The following is an 18,239-nucleotide window of genomic DNA, read 5'->3' as shown; positions in this document are numbered from 1 at the left end:
TGATTAGGGGCCTGGAGGACAAACCTTATGAGGAAAGACTAAGGGATCTGGGACTATTCAGCCTGGGGAAGAGAAGACTGAGGTGGGGACTTGGTCTTACCTGGCTGCCTACAAATTCATTAGGGGGACACAGCAAGGGATCGGAGATGGTCTGTTCACCAGGGCGCCTCTAGGGGTAACAAGGAACAGAGCTTTTGATGGGGTGAATGAATTCAAGTCAGCAGAGCCTAATAAACTTCATCCCAGGGTACCAAAGAAGCTGCCAGATAATATCTCAGAGCTCTTGGCAATAATACAGAGAGGTTGAGAGAAATAGGCACATTCAGCACCCATAAAAAGCACTTAAGAGGTGACATGATAGCAGTCTTCAAATATTTGAAGGGTTGCCATGAAGAAGAGGGAATACATCTTTTCTTTCTAGTTGCAGACAAGACACAGATCAATGGCTTGAAGTTACTCCTAAGTTAGTTTAGACTGGATCACATCAGCAAAAACTTCACAATTAGAACGGCGAGACACTGGACTAGACTGCCTGGAGAAGTTATGAAATCTTCATTGTTGAAGTTGTTCAAGAAGAGGTTGGAGAAACATTGATCAGGGATAATCTAGGGGTAGGTATGGTTATGCTATACTGTGGGTATTTTCAATTATTCTTGTCTTTGTTGGTATCTGCATAGGGACAGGAAGGATCCCCCCCCCCCCCCCTTCCTTTTGCTACACATGTTAAGAGGGGGGTTTTTTTTGTCTTCCTCAGAAACTTTAGGCATTCACTAGGGATTTTGACTAGAGTGTAAAAGGCAAGGCTTGGGAGCACAAGCCAGGGCTGGGGAGAGGGACTGGGTTTTCCTAGCCTTGAGGCAGCCAGAGGTTAGGGTTTCCTCTGCACTTGGCTGGAGCCATGGAGTATGGCCCAAGTGCCAGAGCATCTCTTTGGGGGCTGTGGAGGTGGGGAGAGGGGCAGGAGCAATGTATGCAGGGAATGTGAGAGGAAAGTGGGGAAACTATACAAGTATTCATTAAACTGGTCTAACCCATATCAAACTAAACCTAAACTTTGTCAGATGAGCTTTAAATTTCCACTGTGTATACCATTTTTAGACTGGACTAAGCTTGTACTTAGTATTTCTACAGGACTAAACACAATTTATCATTAGAAAGGTAGCACTCGTATGCATCCTAAGGCTGTGTCCAGACATGCGTGGATGTTTGGTTCCCCAGGGACAACTAGTAGCTGTGCTTCTGCCACTGCTAGACATCCCCAGGGAACACCTGTGCCATGCTCATTCTGGCATGTGGCAAGTCACCCTGGGTAGGGGAGGAGAGGTTGGGGCCAGCACTGGGCTGGCCCCAACAGCCTTACCTGGTGTCTTGGGGGCCTCCCAGGGCTGCAGTGGCAGCAGCGATCCTGCTGTTCAGAGCCTGGCTCGCAGTGGAGTGTGGCTCTGGCTGGCTAGGCTCCAGCTTTGGGCCGTGCACGCTGCCACTGCTTTTTTCACTTGGCTTTTATTTTCCTTTTTTTCTTTTTTATCCAGGGGTCAAAAAAACCCTCTGCACTGCTCCTTTGTAGCATGGAGAACAACTGAATGTGCAGAATGTGGTGCCACAGATGCAGTGGCAATGCATAGGGGGTGCACGTGCCCTCCCTGAGATTGGCTGTGCACCCCCTGGAAGCACCAGCCATGAAACAGGAAGTGTCAGTGGAAGTGCACTTCTGGTTCACTGCTGGTGGTTCCGTGCTCAGCAACCAGTCTGTGATCAGCCACTGGGGGACCCCTCCCCCATCAGTGATCTGGTGCCCCCCAGACTCGAAAGGCACCAGTCACCAATGCACAGATCAATTTGTGGTGCCACATATTGCACAGCCATGCTCATCTGGATACAGCCTAAGATTGTAATTGTGGAGTAAGGTTAGGTAAAGACACTATATGGAAGAGGGACAGAGAGGCTTAGAGCAAACAGCCTATCAGCATGGGGCAGACACAATCCAGTCAACGTATCTAGCATGTTCTCTGAATAGTCAAAGGTCTCTGTGTTGACTGGTTCTGAAGCTGCTTTTGCCAGTAAGAGGCACTGTTTGGTTTCTTCCTTTGTAGATTCCCCAAAGCCACAAGGGAGGAAAAGGAGGGTGCTACTTGGATTTCTGAGTCCCCAGAGAATGTACAAGAGAGTCTTCACTGCATAATTTAGGGTTAGAAGATACTGGGGGAGGAAGTGGTAGTTTTATTTTACCTTCTCAGTGACAGATTCATGTCCAGTCCATTTCTGTAGTTGTTCCAACCAGCTTGAGTCTCCATTTATTACTTCATGCTCCTTCGTGGCATTTCAACAAGCAACTGTATCATCATGGTGGTAGGCATACATATATTAACACTGTTAATGTTAAGTATTCAGGGTTCAGTGCTGAGCATCACTTCACATTACATCATGTGATGTCTTCAAATGCCATGTCCTGTGTTGCCCATTTTTACTGACAACCAACCATCCTAAGGATCATAGCAATTTGTCAGTTCAGCAGATCCAAAACCATCCATCACTGCTGTTATCTCTGTCATACACATTTAACTTCAGCCTCAGTCAACAGGCAACAGTTTTGGTTACTGATCAGTATTAACAGCACTGTCAGCTGGGGACAACATTTTTCCAAAGTCAGGTAACGTACTGGTTAATATGAACAATTTTCATACGAGGATTTTTATTCTATGTTTGAAAGATACATATACATACATACACACACACATATATAAATATTTACAGCATGATTTTTCCTATTCACTAGAATTTTGCACAGGTACAGGCTGGGGACCAACTGGCTAAGCAGCACCTCTGCAGAAAAGAAGCTGGGGGCAACAGTGGACAATAAGGTGAATATGAGCCAACAGTTGTACCTCTGTTGCTAAGAAGGCTAATGGCATACTGGGCTGCATTAGTAGGAGCATTGCCCTCAGATCAAGGCAAGTGATTCTTCCACTCTATTCAGCACTGGTGAGGCCATATCTAGAGTGCTGTGTCTAGTTTTGGGTCACCCACTATGGAAAGGAGGTGGACAAATTAGAGAGTCCAGTGGAACACAACAGAAATGGTTAGGGGCTGGGGCACATGACTTCTGAGGAGAAGTTGAGGGAACTGGGCTTATTTAGTCTGGAGAAGAGCAGACTGAAAGGAGATTTAATAGCAGCTTTAACTACCTGAAGAGTGGTTCCAAGGTGGATGGAGCTAGACCATTCTCAGTGGTGGCAGATGACAGAACAAGGAGAAATGGTCTCAAGTTGCAGCAAGGGACGTTTAGGTTGGATATTAGGGACGTTTAGGTTGGATATTAGGTAAAACTCCCTCACTAGGAGGGTAGTAAAACACTGGAACAGGTTACCCAGAGAGGTTGTGGAATCTCCATCCTTGGAGGTTTTTAAGACTTAGCTGTACAAAGCCATGGCTGGGATGATTTAGTTGGGGATAGTCCTGGTTTGAGCAGGGGCTTGAACTAGATGATCTCCTGAGGTCCCTTCTAACCCTATTTTTCTATGATTCTATGAGTCTGTGATTCTATTAATATTTAAGTTGTCCATTAGCACTCCATTTACCAAGTTGGGCATTCAAAAATGTTGGTTTCTGTTTCATAAGAGAAGCACTTCACAATGCACAGCTAACCAGTAAATTTAGAGATGAGTTTAAGTGAGCCTGATTCTCTGAAATAACCAAAATTCAAAGCTGGGTGTGAATCACATAAATTGTACTGGAGATATTTTCAACAACACTTGTCAGATTTAGATATACAGGTTCACTCTTATTTATGCATTGATGATAACCATAATGATGATGACCCCAGTTTCAGATGGCACTTTAAGATGGGCTTATGTCCCATTGAATTTTCTGGGATTTGAGAATGCAACTTTCCTGAATAGGGATGCATTCCTGGTTCAAATCCTACTTCAGATTTTACCCCCTTTATTTGGTGCTTATATGTTATTGTATTTCAACCTGCCCAAGGCCCTGAAAAACTCCTCCTTAATGTTTTTTTGTAACTTAGTTTTAAGGCTAAGACAACAGTATGTTGTACCTAAAACTACCCGGACATCTGCTGGGAGGAGCAGTTATCCAGGTTTGACTGCTCACGTAGGTTCCTAGCCAAGATATGGGATCTCCACCTAACCCAGGGGGTGCACAGTCCCATCAGTGGAAATGCCTTGCTGGACCTGGTCCTGGCCACAGGTGATGACCTGGTAAGGAGACTGCAGGTTCTCAACCACCTGGGTGATAGTGATCATCACCTACTGAAATTCACCCTCCAGCACAGGGTGTCAAAGACCTGCAGCAAGGCAGCAGCCCTTGACTTCAAGAGGACCGATTTCAATGAGTTAAGGAGATTAAGCGGGAAGGCACCAATGTCCTAGAGGGTAGGGGAGTTGGGAGTCCAAGACAAGTGGTCGTTCCTTAAGGAGATGATCTTCTGAGTCCAAAGGATTCAAAGATTCAGAGTCAGAAGGGACCACAATGGATCATCGTGTCCGACCCCCTGCCCCTGGCAGGAAAGAGAACTGAGGTCAGATGACCCCAGCCAGGTGACTATCTAGCCTCTTCTTGAAGAGCTCCAAGCTAGGTAATAGCACCACATCTCTTGGAAACCCATTCCAGATCCTGGCCACCCTTACTGTGAAAAATTTCTTCCTAATATCTAACCTAAATCCACTCTCAACTAATTTACACCCATTATTCCTAGTCACTCCCTGGGGCACCTTAGTAAACAGCGCTTCCCCTATTCCCCGTTGACCTCCCTTAATAAATTTATAGGTGGACACAAGATCTCCCCTCAGTCATCTCTTGTGAACGCTGAAGAAATTCAGCTCTCTCAACCACCCCTGTAAGGTCTATCATGAAGGCCACTAATCATGAGAGTGGCCCTCCCCTGGACCCTCTCGAGATTCCCCGTGTCCCTCTTGATGTGCGGCGCCCAAAACTGGACACAGTACTCCAACTGTGGCCTGACCAGTGCCGCATTAAGGGGGAGCATCACCTCCTTTGTTCTATTAGTCATGCACCTGCTAATACATGACAAGGTGCAATTGGCCTTGTTGATGGCCTCATTACACTGCCAGCTCATGTTCATCTTGGAGTCAATTATGACTCCAAGATCCCTCTCTGCCTCCGAGCTGCTGAGAAGGACACTCCCCAACCTATAGGTGTGCTGGGGGTTCCTCCTTCCCAGGTGGAGTACCTTACATTCATCTTTATTAAATTGCATCCTATTTCTCTCTGCCCATTGATCCAACCTGTCCAGGTCAGCCTGAATCTGCTCCTTGCCCTCCGGTGTACTAACTTTGCCCCATAACTTGGTATCATCAGTGAACTTGGAGAGGGTGCTCTCCATGCCCTTGTCCAAATTGCTGATGAAGATATTGAATAATATCAGTCCAAGGACTGAACCCTGTGGGACCCCACTGCCCACCTCTCTCCAGGTCGAGAAGGAACCATCCACCACCACTCTTCGGGTGTGGCCCCTAAGCCAGTTGGCCACCCACCTGACTATGTAGGCATCCATGCCAGTCTGCTAGCTTCCCAATGAGGATAGGGTGCGAAACTGTGTTGAAGACCTTCCTAAAGTCCAGGAAGATGACATCAGCCTCGGTTCCCACATCCAGGCAGTGTGTGACCTGGTCATAGAAGGCTACAAGGTTCATCAGGCAGGATCTACCTGTGACAAACCCATGCTGGTTTCCAGGATGACAGTCCCAATACGACTCAAAGTGGGCAAGAGTGCTCAAAAGCCCCCATGGCTCACAAAAGGCATTCAGGAACATCTGAAACCTAAAAAGGAGGCAAACACCCAGTGGAAGGGAGGGGCCATAACCAAGGAGGATTATACCTCCATTGCTCGAGATTGTAGCGGGGCTGTTAGGAAAGCTAAGGTGGAGACAGAACTAGGGCTAGCAACCAGGATCAAGGATAACAAGAAGTTCTTTTTTAAACACATAGGGAGTAAAAAGAAAGCACTGGGTAATGTGGGGCCCCTGCAGGACGTGCTTGGCAATCTGATGGTTGCACCAAACAATAAAGCTGACCTCTTTAACAAATTCTTTGCCTCCATTTTTCTGAGCAGGGACCGGGACATCCCCTCACTGGGATACCGGATGGACTCAGGAGAGGCACAGTCAGGTCTACGGTCAGAGAGAACCTAATTAGGGAACTTCTGGTGGGGCTGGACATGTTCAAATCAGCAGGTCCAGATGATCTCCACCCCAGGGTGCTGAGAGAATTGGCAGAGGTCATTGCGGAACCCCAACACGGCTTTACAAGCACTCATGGTGCTCTGTCCAGGTGCCCTAGGACTGGAAAAGGGCCAATGTAGTCCTCATTTTCAAAAAGGGGAGGAAGGAGGACCCAGGAAACTATAGGTCCATTAGTCTTACCTCGGTCCTGGGGAAGCTCTTTGACAAAATTATCCAGAAGCACATCTGCGAGGGATCAGCAGGGGAGATTATGTTTAGGGGCAACCAACATGGGTTCATTAGGGGCATGTCCTGTCAGGCAACCTGGTTGTCTTCTATGACCAGGTCACAAAATCCTTAGACAGGTGTTACGGTGGACGTAGTCTTCCTGGACTTTAGGAAGGCCTTAGACACTGTCTCTCACCCCATTCTCATTAAAAAATTAGGTGACTGTGGTGTCAATGCCTACATAGTAAGATGGGTTGCAAATTGGCTCGAGGGCCACACTCAGAGAGTGGTGGTGGATGGGTCATTTTCAACCTGGAGGGATGTGGGCAGTGGGGTCCCCCAGGGCTCGGTCCTCGGGCTTGCACTGTTTAATATCTTAATCAGTGACATGGATGAGGGGGTGAAAAGCACCTTGTTCAAATTTGCAGAAGACACTAAGATGTGGGGAGAGGTGAGCACGCTAGAAGGGAGGGACAGGCTACAACTAGATCTGGACAGGTTACAGGGGTGAGCAGATGAGAATAGGATGGAATTCAACACTGACAAGTGCAAGGTACTGCACCTAGGGAGAAAGAACCAGCAGCATACCTATAATCTGGGGAACTCCCTTCTCATCAGCAGAGGCAGAAAAGGATCTTGGAGTCATTATTGATTCCAGGATGAACATGGACCGCCAACGTGAGGACACGGTCAGTAAGGGTAACCACACCTTGTCATGCATCCACAGATGCATCACAAAACAGGTCAAAGGAGGTGATCCTCCCCCTGTATGCAACATTGGTCAGGTCGCAGTTGGAGTACTGTGTCCAGTTCTAGGCACCGCATTTCAGGAGGGATGTGGACAGCATTGAGAGGGTCTAAAGGAAGGTGACTTTCATGGTCAGGCGGCGGCAGGGGAGGCCCTACGAAGAGAGGCTATGGGACCTGAACCTGTTCAGCCTCCACAAGAGAAGGCTGATAGGGGATCTGGTGGTCATCTATAAAACTTACCGGGGTGGGGACCAGTGGGGAACAGGAGAGTCCCTATTTCCCCAAGCACTACCAGGAGTAACTAGGAATAACGGCCACAAGTTGATTGAGAGTAGGTTTAGGCTAGACATCAGGAAGCACTACTTCAGTCAGGTTGTCTAAGATCTGGAACCAACTCCCAAGGGAAGTGGTGCTCGCTCCTACCCTGGAGGTCTTCAAAAGGAGGCTAGATAATCACCTAGCTGGGGTCTTTTGACCCCAGCATTCTTTGGCAGAGGGTTGGACTTGATGATCTGCTCAGGTCCCTTCTGATCCTACCAACTATGAAACTATGTTGCAAAAATAGATGCATTAAAGCAGGGGTTTTCAACTGGGGGTATGCGTACCCCTGGGGGGGTACTTGGGATGGCCTCAGGGGGTACTCAGCAGCAGGTACTGCCATGCCTCTGGCACTTTCACTACTGCTACTCACTGATTGGCTGCAGGGGAACTCCCCCTGGTTACAGATTGGCTGCTGCCCACCCCCCCCCTGCTTGTCAACTGGCTGCTGGGGGACCCCCCTCCACTTGTATGGCTGCTAGGGGACTCCTGCCCTCTCAACCAGCCACCGTGGGTACATTGACCCAAAAAGGTTGAAAGCCCCTGCATTGAAGAATTTTCAGGGTCTTGAACATCGTCCCCCATGGACATGAATAATCTGCCCCTATTGTTCTTTAAAAACACCATAATTAAACATTGACTGCAAATTCTGAAAATGTTATTGCTTGTGTTTGCAATGAGCACTTCATTTCTAACACAAAATCAATTAATATTTTTAGCTGAAATTCACCCAAAAATTTCAGCCTGGGGGAGAAAATGAACACAGGTAAAATTCAGAAGTTGAAAACAACTGAAGGAAATTGCTGAACAACCTTAATGCTATGTGGCACTGAATAGTTCAGCCCAGGAAGTGTCATGTTTACACTCATGTACTTTTACAAACATCTTTTATACAAACATTGAATAGCTCCATAGTACTGGAAAGCTGGAAAAAAATCCTGGGTCTCTCTCTTAAAGAGATTTCTAATCTATAAAATTAACAGTAGAATAATGGTACATTAGTTAATCACCATATTGCAATGGAATTTATATGGATGCACATATTATGTGGATATTAATACTACATTAGTTCATCATGATTAATCTTATAACAATTAATATTAAGTGACTGAATGATCATCCATTTATTACAAAAGAAAGCTGTGCCATTATGTTCCTTCTGTATTAAACATTTTTAGTTAAAACATTTTTTTCAGATTAATGCAAAGATGATAGGAAAAGGTTAAGGTTGTGAATACTTTCTCAATTTTGAATCATGTAAGATTAGAGATGTATTGACATAATTGGGAAAACTATACAAGGAACCTCTTGTAGTTTTAATTAGAAAGCATGGCCATTCATATACAATAAGATGGAATCAACAGAGGGTGAAAAAACGTATACTTTCTCTTCATTAAACCAAATAATTGTGACCACAATAAACCAAATAATTGTGACTACTCTTGTTTTTCAAGGGAATAATCTAAAATGATTGTATTTTGGAACCCTATAAACAGCCAGTCTGAAACTAGTAATCTGAAAATCAAAAGTGATGAAGGCTTGAAAACACAATATTTCTGACTATGACTTTGAGACCCATCCCCAAACCCAGAAGGTCAGGACCAACAAAAGATTTTGGTGACTCAGGTGGAACTCAGTCAGAGATCAGGTGCCTAAGCTCCACCTACAACCTGAAAACTCCTGTAGCTAGACAGCCACTGAGCAGAAGTGCCAAACTGTCGTAGGCACCTCAGTTTATGGCACATAATTCCTAAGGCACATAAAGATCAGCTTCAACAGTAGTGCAGAAGTGCCTCAGTCTTAAAATGGTTAAGCTGCTCAGTGCCTGCAGTTGTAATCTGCAGATTAGTCATTTCCTGACCTGTCCCCCCTAGGAGGTGAAATCTAGTATAGAGGTGGTCAAAATTTCTTTGGTTAAAAAAGTAACCCCAAATCCACAGTCTTCTGTGATTTAAATGAAACACCACTCTCTCTCTCTCTCTCTCTCTCTCTGTGTCTCTCTCTCTCTCTCTCTCTATATATATATATATATAGAGAGAGAGAGAGAGAGAGAGAGAGAGGTTTCATTTTAATCATGGAAAAAAATGTGGATTTTGGCTTACTTTTTTAAATCCAAAAAAAAAAAATAAAAATGGGGATTTTTTAAAAAATCAGAAAACCAGGATCTCTGGTGATCAGCATAGCATCCCAGTTTAAACAATAATTGGTTGATAAATAATTTCTTAGAATAAATAATAAACAAAAATGAAAAAATAGGAATAACTAGTGAAGAAAGAAAGAAACAAGAAGAGATAGAGAGAGAAAAAAAAGAAGAACAAAAACATGCTTTTATTTTGCCATTTCTCTGTCTTCAGGAGTTGCATTTAAACTGCTTGGGAGCCACATGCAACCCTTGAGCTGTGGTTTGACCACCCCTGATCTAGTAGATCTTTTCACAACACATCTATCAGTTTCTACAGCATTTTGTACAACAGCTCAGGATGTGGAGATATGAATTCAGTTACCTCCCTAGCCTGAGGGGATTCAAAGCCATTAGTCCTATCTACCAGGACAGTGCTCCACCTATTATAAACTATTTCCGGTGGAAGGCACTGTCTATTCAACTTCTATTGAAATTGTTCCACTTTACACAATGAAATTAAATGTTGCTCAAGCTAAAGATGAGAGTCAGGGGCACCCCCTCCTGGGTGAGTACTCATACCACTACTACTTGCTGGGACTTAAAAGAAAAGTTCTATATTTGTTCTTGAAAAAAAATGGCATAGGTTCCTATATATTATATATTACATCTGGCTCTTATATCAGGGGAGAATACCCTTATCTGGTGATCTTGGTCTTTTGTTTTAAATCCTGCATTTGGACAAAAAAACCCAATGACTCTGTTCCAGTTTTGAAAGACAAAAAGTGGGGTGCCTACTAGGGCTGTGTGGAGCTGCAGTCCCCGATTCAATTCAGCAGAGATTCGGCCCAATTTGGTGGCTGAATCTCCAAATCCGAATCCAATCAAGAGACCCTTTAATCTCTCTGAATCCAAGTGGAACCTAACAAATCAATTGGAGAGATACGGAAAGATTTGGTGATAGACACAGCTTTAAATGTTTTTTTTCTACATACCTCAGAGTACCAGGGAGCTCATGAATGCTGCAATGCTGGGGTGCATGGAGCATCCCACAGGAATGTGGGGGGCTCCTGGGGTCCTCCTGCAGCAGACTGCTGAGCTGGGGTGGGGGGCAGCGGGGCTTCCCAGTGCACTCCCCGGCAGACCCAGAAGTGAACTGGAAGTACTTCCAGGTTCACCAACAAGCATGCGTGTTCCCCCCCCCCCCCCCCAAACTTTGCATGCTCCTCTGGGATGCTCCATCTGCCCCAGCATTGCAGTGTTCACGAACCGTGCCTGATACCTCGAGGTATGTAGAAAAATCTGAATCAGCATTGAATCTTCAGATTCAGATTTGGCTGAATTGAATTGGGGACAGTGATCCGAATCAACAAATCGAATCACTGTCCCTGATTCAGGCCAAATCCAAATTGAATAGGGCCCATTTTGCACAACCTTAGTACTCACCTTCTAGAGAAGTTCTGAGGTGTGAACCTGAGGAAGCATTCAAGCTTGACTTCAGGTTAGTACAAAGCATGTCAAGTTTCAGGTCTAGAGGAGCAACATCCCAGCAAGTATGAGCATTTGATAACCAGTGTCTAAAAAATAATTTGATTTCACAACTGTTCTGTTACCATTAGCAAATATTGTATCTGTTTACAGATAACATAGTAATTCACCTAATTTATATTCATCTCTTCATACGTAAAAGAAACAGAAAGGATGGTAAATAATGGAAAATAATATTTATGCTGTCTTCTTGGTAAATTTCTGGCACAGTAAAACATTTGTATTATTTAATTCTATTATTCTATTTATTATTTCATTTCTATTTATTTCTATTTCCTAATTCTATTATTTTAATTCTATTATTTAATTCTGTAATTATAATGCAAAACTTCAAGTTAGTATAAGAATGCTTTACACACAATTTCACATGACCAAACAAGTGGTATTTATGCTGAAATGAAAAGGAAAAAACCCATGAAAAAACCCTCTGTATTATTTTCCCCTTTTGCTTAATATTAGCATAGGCTATAGCCCATAGGTAGGCTGGCACTGATTGTATCACTCTTGTGTTGGGGGGCAAGGTCGGAAATCACCTCAGGTGTTTCCTTCCAAAAGGTAAATCATGATGGTCTGAAATGAATACAGAATAAGACTGTCAAGAGAAATATCTTCTGGTTGATAGTTCTATAATGTTTTATACACTCAGGTTCCTTTGTCCCATAGCTATGAAAGAGAATGAATTGGCAACCATGCAAGGTAAAAACAAACCTGCAAAATCAAACAAATCTGATCCATGCCACTTGCATATTAGGACAGTATTGAATTTGCTTCAATACTGCTGTTCTGCTCCTGGCAGATAAAATGCTATGCTATCAATAAACGTGCAATTATTATCAATAATATCCTCCATTCATATAGTAGCTTTTAGTCAAAGGTCTCCTCTGGGTATCATTGCTATCATTTAATAGAACAGCAAATTAATTTACAGTTAAAAGCCAAAATAATCCTTTACATAACTAGCACATGGTTTCATTTGTGTGTGTGTGTGTGTGTGTGTGTGTGTGTGTGTGTGTGTGTGTGTGCACACACAAAATGATATATACTACATATCATGGCTGAAAATTAGTCCAGAATAAACTTCAGGCAAGGCATGGTATGGGTACATGTGTAATTTCTGTTTGAACCCAAATTACTGTGGCTGCCAGAAATGCTTCTGTGCATCATTCAATTACCTTGGCAGTACTCTTGCTCTCTGGATTGAAAACTACTTTCCTCCTTTTTCAGTTTCCTGCAAATACTAGGAGAATGAAATCCAGGTGCTCCATCTCTTTAGTTACCAATGTGAAAAAGCAGAGCATGTTAAAGACAGGTTTAACTTCATACTTGAAGAATCCTGTAAACAATTACTGCATAAGCTTTGCCCTAATGTGACTGTCCTCACTGGGATATTTGAATGCCTCCGTCATTGACACAATTTTGCCCCACAGCATTCCTATAAAATAGAGAAGTCTACTCTTGTTTAACCAATGAGTAGGGATCTCTGTAAATTGTGCTGGAAGTGCCTCCCACAGTGGGTCCTTTAATGTTTTTCATTTTGCTACCTCCTCTGCTGCCCGTGATTGGCAGTGAGCCACCACCAGCCAAGCCATTTGCCGTTGATCTTTAGGGAAGTCCAGGAAAGCTTGGCAATCAGCGGCACATGGCCCAGCTGGCAGGGTCCCACCACCAATCGGGGTGGAGGGGGCAAGCAGTGAAATGAAAAACATTAAAGGACTCACTGCAGGGGCCACTTCTGGCATGATTTACAGAGATTTCTACCAATAAAGAACTGATGAGCCAGGAGTTATATCTTTTGGGTCCCTGTCCAGTACTGTTTACTTGGCCAACCCTTTTTAGTTAAAGTAAGGCTCCATTCATCATGCCAGGACTATGAGAAGCCTACTCAGTGGCAACATTTTAGCCTTTTCTGTGACTCTTCTTGCAAACCACAAATCTTCACAAGAAAAGAAAAAGCAGTTGTGAATACCTCAGTCAAAGCATTTTCTTAAAATTGGAACAAATGCCACAATCATTTTTTGCAGCCTAGCCTGAGCTTGTAGTGGTAATGATGTTAATGAGAACATGCTCTCTCTTCATTAAATGTTTCCAAAACACTAAACACATCTAGATTTATATTACATATTCAATCACTTTTCAGCACCCCTGACTCACTCAGACTTGTTACTGGTGGCTGTATAAAATCTCCTTTATTTTGGGGGGAAGGGAGGTTTCCTTGACACCAGGTTCATGTGAATCAGTGTAATCAAAAGAAAGGTTACTTACTTCTAAGTAGTTCTCCTGAAAGAAAAAAAAATTAACATTTTCCTCAACTTCTTGAAATGTCTCAGGACATCCTTTAGCTTGAATGGCTGTACAGTGCCCAGCATCTTGGGATACTGTGAAACCATGAAGCATTAAGTAGTTTCTGTTTTGGTTTGCACTTCTCAAGAGTCTTTTGACAATTGAGTACAGTATATCCTGGGCCTCCCATCTACAAGAAGCAAATCAGTGAACTATGAAGTGTCTTGCTTACAGACAATGAGCAGTCTTTGTAAAGCTGCTGCAGAGATTGGCCTGCTCACGACTGCTTAATATCATTAGTTACAAGCTTTTCTGCACTCTGACCTTCTGCTAGAAATACCATTATGGCACTAAAAGGTATTAAGCCACATGAAAGGCACTAAGCCCAAGCTTAAATTTAGCCTAAAAATGTAAAAATATAATATAAAAGCAAATAAAAAACTTCAGCCTTCACACTCCTCACAAATATGATGATTTCAATACTTTGGTTTGGAAAGATAATATGACAATAATCCCGTTTGACTTGCAAAGAATATTTTGAGTACTGGGCTTGTGTTTTTCCTTGATTTTTTTTAGACATATAAAGAAAGCTTAATAGTTTGGGGATTTGTTGTTTTAAGGACTTCGTTCTTATTTTTTTTTATTCAAAATATCAGAAACAACACTGGGGTCAATTTTGGTCTTTCTGGGTTTTGCTACAGGTGTCAAAGATAGATGAAGACATTTTATATTGCTAGTTATCACTCAATTCCAAAGGGTGAGGGAAGTCTTTAGCAAGGACTTCTTATCTCTAACATGTTATTTAATTATAAAATCTAAACAGACACCAAAAAGATTTTCTGAAAATGTTTTCTGGAATTTCTTATTTTTCAGTTTTTTGGCTCACAAGATGTCAACATTTCTCTCTCTCTCCAGTATAACATAATATTTTGTTATTATGTCTATTATAATAGACATGATCTTTTTTAATGAGTGGTAAAGACAAATAGCAGAACTCAAAATCCAACCAACCTTCAGATCTTATTCAAACATCATAAAAAAGAAAAAAAAGTGCAGTGTTACCCCTGTAGATCACATTTAATAAATAATTAATCGCATTGAAAAGGACAAATGCAAATAAAGACAATTAAAATCATATTAAGTTATTGTATATTATGGACCCAGGCTCATTCAAGCATTTAGGTAATTATGCTACCATATTTACTGGAATACAAGATGAGGTAGGGTTTTTTTTCCAACCAACATGGGGGAAAAAGCTCCTTGTCTTACATTCAGGTACAAGGAAATGTCATTAAATACACAGTCTGTCATTAAACTGCTGCCAAAAGCAACATGTGCTCAGCAGGGATCCTACTTTGAGAGAGTGGTGTTTCATATTAATAAAGGAAAAATTAGAAATCAGAAAATTTTGCATATTTTTTTATCAGAGAAAAGCAGGATCCATGTTGCTTTTGGCAACAATTTAGTGATAGACACAGACAGAGAGAGAGAGAGAGAGAGAGAGAGAGAGAGAGAGTGTAGTGGCATTTTGTTTTAATCATGGAAAAATACGGATTTTGGAAATTTGATTGTTTTGTTTTCTCCTTAGTTGATGTAGTTTTGGTAATGTAATATAATTAATTACACTGTACTCTCTCTCAATAGAGTGGCATTTCATTTTAATCATGTAATCATGAAAAATATGGATTTGGGGGTGTTTTTTTTTAAATGAGAAAGTTTTGGATTTGTTTTTTTAAATCAGAGAAATCCAGGTTTCCTGGCAGGAATGGTATGTGTCCCTGGCAGCTGGGCAGAGGCATGGTTGTGCTGGTGGCGGTGGGAGCGTGGCAATGGTGGGAGCCCAGTAGCGGCCAGTGGGGATTACTGAACACCCACAGACACTGCTAGCAGTGTTGGCAGCAGGGTGGCAAACAGTGACTGCCCGCAGGCACCACCGGCAGTATAGGCGGCACCTTTTTACAGGGGGTGCACCGTCATGCTCAGGGCATGCATCTGCACCCCTATGCATCACTCCTGATTCCTGGTGCTCAGTAATGGAAAACAACTATGAAGCTGATTAAATGTAACCAACACTGAGCGTAACTAGAAAACACATGGCCCATTTTTGGCAAACATAATGATGGGAACCTTTTTTTTTTAATTATGAAAAACTTAAAAACTTGATTCAATCAGCTTACGTTGAGTTACAAAAGCACTCCAGCAATTGCAGGTCAACAAAACAATAAAGTATTGAAATTTAGAACATGTTTCCATCAGCTTATATTACATTACCAAAACTACATCAACTAAGGAGAAAACAAAACAATAAAGCATCAAAACTTAAAACCTGCTTCCATCAACTTCCAAAACTCCTACTCTCGTGTCCCACCAGCAATAACACAAAGTTCACTCAAGCCCAAATGCAAGGTTAATATTACTCCTGGGCTTAGACCAGAGCAAACTGAGTCCAAAGTTGGGCTCCACGCACATGTACATTCATACCACCTCCCCTCTCACAGGAGGCCTCTTCCACTCCACCTGTCTCTCACCAGGGCCTCTGGCATACTGCCCATTACCGGGCCACACTCCACCACCCTGCTCCTGCTTGAGTGACCCCTCTGAGCCATCAGGCTTCGCTACTCACATACTGGCCTCGCCATGCAGTCCCTTCGGTTCCCACGAGTTCCCCTACTCTGTGTGGTCCAGCCCTGTGCCGAACCCTGGGCTAATTCTGCCCCACACTCCTCACCAGGCACAACTTCTCTTGGGGCTGGCCCTTGCACTGTCCTTCAAGCCTACTCCCTCTTCAGCCCTACTCAGTGTGCCCCTTGGGCTGTCCTTCAGTCCTACTCCTCCTTCAGCCCTACTCAGCCCCCACCACATGCACAGTCCTTCAGGCCTACTGACCTGACTCTGTGCAAGGCCTCCCAAAGCTCTCCAAACTACCCTACTCCGGGGTTTCCAGGGTCTCCCATCCCTGTTGGGCTCAGGTGGCACTTGGGTGGCCATGCCTGGCCCCACTACTCCCATTCCTCGGGGTCGTACACCCCCATCATGGGCTCAGGTGAGCTGCAGCTGTTGCACAAACGGCTAGTTTCGTGCCCCTGGAGGCTTGTCCAATCCACCCCCAGGAGACAGTCACACACACAGGCTAGGTCCGATTTCAGATTTATTGTTTGCAAACAGGTCGACCCGGGAGCTAAGCCGCACAAATCAGAGTCGACCACAAATTGTGTCTGCAACTTCTTTTTATAGCCAATGTAAACAATAGATTTCAACGTATCATGCAATTATTGGCAGACTTAGCATTACGTCTTGCATCGTATGTCTAGCAGTTACATGTTCTATGACAGTTTACATACATGTCTCATTTACATCTTAAATCCCCTCCCAGGGGCAGTTCTTAAGCCCCCCGCAGTCATCCTTCGGTCAGGGTCTGATCTCTTCACATCAGCATTTTTCCCTGTCCCTCTTCTCTTATCTCTCGTAAGGAGTTATTTATTGCATCTGTTCCTGGCTCTGTCTGCAGAAGTTTGGTGCTACTCGTAAATCTATCATTAGCATATATGCCTTAGCAAAAGCAATTGTGATAATATGCAGAAGCAATTATAAAAGCAGGATGTATAGATTATGCTATATTTTTACCACAATTATTCCCCCCTCAAGATGCTTTCTAACTCTAATTTTAATAATTTTCAACTATGGCTAACTTCTGATAATGCACAAACATCTCTCGGTTGACGACCGACTGTACTGTTCGTCTCACAAGAGCCATGATGCAGGGTATAATACAGGGAATCAAACAAAGTATCAACATTAGCAGACAAAAGATTAAGAATGCTCCCCTTAACCATCCAAAATTAGGGAGCCAGGATGTAAACCAATCAAAATTCCACCTGTTCCATGTTTGGACTGGGACATATGCTACCTCCTCTATTTCATCCGCTAAGGCCTTTATCAATTCACCATTATCATCAATTTCAACACAACAATTTGATAAATTCAATTTCCTGCACACCCCTCCTTCACTTGCAAGTAAGTAGTCAAGAGCTAAGCGATTTTGTAGTACCGTAGTACGTAGTTGAGTGAGCTGGTTGCCAATCAGATGCAAGGCTGCGGCAGTTTTATTGGTAACAATTTCTACTATGGCCTGGAGTCTAATAATTCGATTTGTCAAATATGTGGGCTCGCTCCCAACCACGTTTAGCTCCCAAGTTGCTGGACCATAGTACTGAATGATTCTCTCTGCTGGCCACTCATCATTTTTCCGCTTTTGGCCTCCCCCTGCTGCAATGCCCTCAAAAGAAACATCAGTATTGCGTTTGGCTCAATGAGTTTTGGGTTGTGTTATCCAAACACCCGGAATTAAAGCCCCCAAATAACAAGTCCCAGCCCAATTGGCGGGAAGCTGTCTATATGCCCATCGCCCACAAATCCACCATAGCCCACAGGCTTCATTTGTGATGGTGGAACAAGAGCTCATTAAAGTTAGAGTTAGTGAGCTTCTTTTTGTTGAACTCCCACTCACCTTGGTACCATTTCGATAGTGGGTACAATTAATGCCCCAAACTAAAATCCACTCCTTACTCAATAGGCAGCTACAATTGTCAAACTTGTTATGTGAGACATTTGCGCATGTCCATGCACCCTCCCAGGGGGCGATTTCCTTAGAAATCCATGTTTCCTTGCACCTTGACTGTCCCACTTTAAATCCACTTCCGTGTTGGGAAATGCAAATGGATCCAGTAACTTTTGCCACCATAATTCTCCCAGAACCATTATATCGCAAGGAGAAATTCCAGTTAAAACCCCAATCT

This window comes from Alligator mississippiensis, chromosome 1, assembly GCF_030867095.1.
Source record: "Alligator mississippiensis isolate rAllMis1 chromosome 1, rAllMis1, whole genome shotgun sequence".
Taxonomy (NCBI): domain Eukaryota; kingdom Metazoa; phylum Chordata; order Crocodylia; family Alligatoridae; genus Alligator; species Alligator mississippiensis.
Note: the sequence above shows the minus strand (reverse complement) of the source record.